Below are 4,475 nucleotides of genomic sequence, written 5' to 3'. Positions count from 1 at the left end.
TTTTGCGAATGTTATTGGGGAGGGTTTAAACTAGATGTGCAGAGGGATGGGAACCGGAGTGCCAAAGTAGATAGTGGAACGGGGGTAAAAATAAATTATGTTAGTAGTTCATGCAAAGTCATAAATAGTAAGGTTGTGTGTGGTGCTAGCAATCTTCCAAGGTGTATATATATCAAAGCAGGGAATATTGTGGGAAAGGCAGGAGAGCTGAGGGCCTGGATTGACACGTGGAGTTATGACATCATAGCCATTACTGAAACTATGCTACAGGAGAGGCAGGACTGGCAACTCAATGTTCCAAGGTTGTGACGTTTCAGACGTGATAGAGGCAGAGGGATGAAGGGTGGAGTGGTGGCTTTGCTAGTCAGGAAAAATATTACAGCAGTGCTTCGACAAGACAGATTAGAGGGCATGTCTACTGAGGCTATGTGGGTGGAGCTGAGAAACAGGAAAGGTATGAACACATTAATAGGGTTGTATTATAGAAGATCCAATACTTAAGAAAGAAATCAGGAGGGCTAAATGAAGACATGATGTTGTTTTGACTGTCAAGGTGAAGGATACTCCTAAGAATTTTTACAGGTATGTTAAGAGCAAAAGGATAGTAAGGGATAAAATTGGTCCTCTTGAAGATCAGAGTGGTCGGCTATGTATGGAACCAAAAGAAATGGGACAGATATTAAATGTTTTTTTTGCATCTGTATTTACTAAGGAAACTGGAATGGCGTTTATGGAAACAAGGCAAACAAGTAGGGAGATCATGGAACTTATACAGATTAAAGTGGATGAGGTGCTTGCTGTCCTGAGGCAAATCAGAGTAGATAAAACCCCAGGAGCTGACAGGATATTCCCTCGGACCTTAAAGGAGACTAGTGTTGAAATTGCAGGGGCCCTGGCAGAAATATTTAATATGTCGTTATCCACGGGTCAGGTGCCGGAGGAGTGGAGGATCGCTCATGTAGTTCCGTTGTTTAAAAAAGGCTCAAAAGGTGTGCCGGGATTTATAGTAGGTAAATTATTGGAAGGAACACTAACAGATTGGATCTACATGTATTTGCATAGACAGGGACATATTAGAAAAAAAAAATAGCACGGCTTCTTGCGTGGCAGGTCATGTTTAACCAATCTATTAGAGTTTTTCGAGGAAGTTGCCAAGAAAATGGATGAAGGGAAGGCAGTGAATGTTGTATACATAGATTTCAGTAAGACCTCTGACAAAGTTCCTCATGGGATGTTAGTTAGGACGAATCAGTCTGTAGGTATACATGGAGAGCTGGCAAATTGGATTAGACATTCGATCAATGGAAGAAGCCAGAAAGTATTAGTGGAGGATTGCTTCTCTGAATGGAAGCCTGTGACTAGTGAGGAATGTTTTCAAAGCTTACAGAGGGATTTGGACCAGTTGGAGGAATGGGCAGAAAAATGGCAGATGGAGTGTAATACGGACGTGTGAGATATTGCACTTCGGAAGATCAAACCAAGTTAGAACGTACAAGGTAAACAGCAGGACACTGAGGAGTGCAGTAGATCAGAGGTATCTGGGAGTACAGATACATAATTCACTAAAAGTGGCATCACAGGTCGATAAGGCTGCAAAGAGAGTTTTTGGTACATTGGCCTTTATAAATCAAAGTATTGAGTATAAGAGTTGGAATGTAATTGAGAGGATGTAGAAGACAATGGTGAGACCGAATTTGGAGTAGTGTGTGCAGTTCTGCTCACCTAATTAAAGGACGGATATTAATAAGGTTGAACGAGTGCAGAGAAGGTTTAAAGGGATGTTGCCGGGACGTGAGAAACTGAGTTACAGAAAAAAAGTAGAATAGGTTAGGACTTTATTCCCTGGAGCGTAGAAGAATGAGGGGAGATTTGATAGAGTTTTATAAAATTATGATGGGTATAGATAGAGTGAATGCAAGCAGGCTTTTTCCACTGAGGCAAGGGGAGAATAAAAACAGAGGTCATGGGTTAAGGGTGAAGGGAGAAAAGTTTTAAGGGAATATTGGTGTGGGAGCTTTTCACGCCGAGAGTGGTTGGAGTGTGGAATGAGCTGCCAGATGAATTGGTGAATGCGGGCTCACTATTGATATTTAAGAAGCACATGGACAGATATATGAATGAGAGGGATTTGGAGGGATATGGGCCAGGTGCAGGTCAGTGGGACTAGGCAGAAGAATGGTTCGGCACAGCCAGTATTGGTCAAAAGGCCTGTTTCTGTGCTATAATGTTCTATGGTTCTATGGTTCTAAACCAACAATAACGTCTCCAGGACTTCAGAGACTCCCACATCAGTTTCTGAAAACTCCAGTCTCACTGACAAGTGCACATCTTACGGATAATCACCAGCAATGCTGCCCCAAATCTCCACCGCACTGAATGGGGTCAAGCGCAAAAGGTTAAGATACTGATTGTAAAACGAACGGTACAGTAACGTGACCTATGAAACGGTGTCGAGTATGGTTTCAGCATAGATTCTGTAAGGATACACTGAGCGGGTCCCACTGATCCCTCCGGAATCGGCTCTTTTGCTTTCGTGCATTCTTTGATAAATTGCTGAGAACGTGCTCCCACAGAGGTCCCAGGCCGTTCCCTCATTGGGTCTCCTCTACGTTTCCCAACACATCTCCCTGCTTGGATACCCAGGGACGTGCCCGCCGAGGGGCTTCCTGCCTCTCACATTCCAGCCGGAAGTGGCCCTCTTCCCCACAGTTATCGCACACACTTCCGGCCGCCCCTTCTCTCGCGGACACCCCGCAACCCGCAGCCCTCTGCTTTGTCTGTCCCCTGAGGTGGAGGGGTGTCTCTCCCTACCAGTCCTGTCAATGTGAGGGTCCACACCTACCCTGAACCCCAGCAACTTCTCAGTTGTCAGTTCTGCCAATGCCCCCTTTATCTATTCCCGGGTGGAGCTGGGTCTGATGACTTCACCGCAAGGTTGACAGAGTCCTCCCGCGGCCACAACGCGTTCCCATCCCCCTCACCTCTCCGATCAGCTGAACGAAAGATGGAAAATGGCGTTTTATAGGAAAGTGGGAGACTCCAAGCAACCCTCTCCTCCGTCTGTGAGGTAATGGCAGATGGCAAATCGAAACTCTCACCTTTCGCTTGAGGACGGGAAATAAACAAGTTTACCAAATCTGACCACTCTTTCCTCTCCACCCTCAATAACGAGAGAATTCGTTCCCTAAGATCTCCGCGCTCATCCTCTGGCAGCCCAGCTCGCTAACCTCAGACCCTTCCCTCCTGATAGTTTGCAGACGCCATGGTCCCGCCTCCCCGGGACACAAATAAACTCTGGCAACTCCGCCCCTCGTACGTCCATGCTTGTCTGCACGAGCACTAGGTCTGTTCTCGTCTCAAAATCAAACTTTCGAGGTAGCATTTCAACTTTGCCAGCAGCTTGAACCATACTCAAACGTCGAAGTAACACTTAATCCAGGGTGCGAGCCTCTACTCAACTCAATACTCACGTATTGCTCACTGGCAAACATTACTTCGCACTCCAACGCTCGAACGCAGCTGCCGACAGGGATATAATAGAACTCTTTAGCAAACTATTAATCTGCATACTCTTCCTGCTTCCGGCTTCACAAGCATGTAGGACGGGCAACAAATCCAGGAGGGTCCTGCCTTTTAACTTCGCTCTTAACTCCCGGAAATGGCAGTGCAGTACTTCGTCAGTCATCGTTCCTCTGTCACTGGTAACACAATGGGCCACGATTTCGAGCTGTTCACACTCCGAGTTCAGATTGCCACATGGGAACTGTGCCCTGGCCGCCATCCCCCCGCCAACCCGCACACACAGACACCACTCAACACCCACTTCCCTTCTGAATCACAGAGTCAAACTGAGTGCATGAGACCCGAACAGTGTGACTGAACACTGTTAGGTGATTCTTCCGCCCCCCAAACTCTGCGATGGTATCCAAAACGTGAAGGAATTTGCCACATGGGAGTTGTGCCCTGGCCCCTTCAGCCGTTTCGCTTTCCTGACTGTCACACAGTCTCCTGTGCCCCGTGCCCCCGGTGTAAATTTTTCGCCATATGACGTGTCTATCATTTCTACCTCCCGAATGATCCGGAGCTCGACCAGTTCCAGCTCCACACCCTGAGCGCGGATTGTTAGAAATTGCAGGTGAAGGCAGCTCTCGCAGTTGTAATCATCAGGGCCACTGGAGATTTCCAGGCCTTCCCAGATCCCGCAGGAGGAGCATTCAGCTATCCTGCCTGGCATCTCAGTTGTCCCATTTGATCAGATATGAAGAATGGACCGAAAAAGAATGTCTCAGCCAAGTGTTTTTCGTTTCTTTTTGCCCACTTTGACTGAAGCCTCCCTGAGCTGACGCCTCGGCGAACAGAAGCCTGAAGATCACCTGCTTGACGGTCCATTCAGACGATGCATTCTGCATTTGACCCTGCCTTCCTCCTGCTGATCAAACGTAAATGCCACATGGACTCTGGTCGAAGCTGCTTTT

The sequence above is a fragment of the Hemitrygon akajei genome, unplaced genomic scaffold (genome assembly GCF_048418815.1).
Source record: "Hemitrygon akajei unplaced genomic scaffold, sHemAka1.3 Scf000051, whole genome shotgun sequence".
In the NCBI taxonomy this organism is placed as follows: domain Eukaryota; kingdom Metazoa; phylum Chordata; class Chondrichthyes; order Myliobatiformes; family Dasyatidae; genus Hemitrygon; species Hemitrygon akajei.
This window is presented reverse-complemented; position numbering follows the sequence as displayed.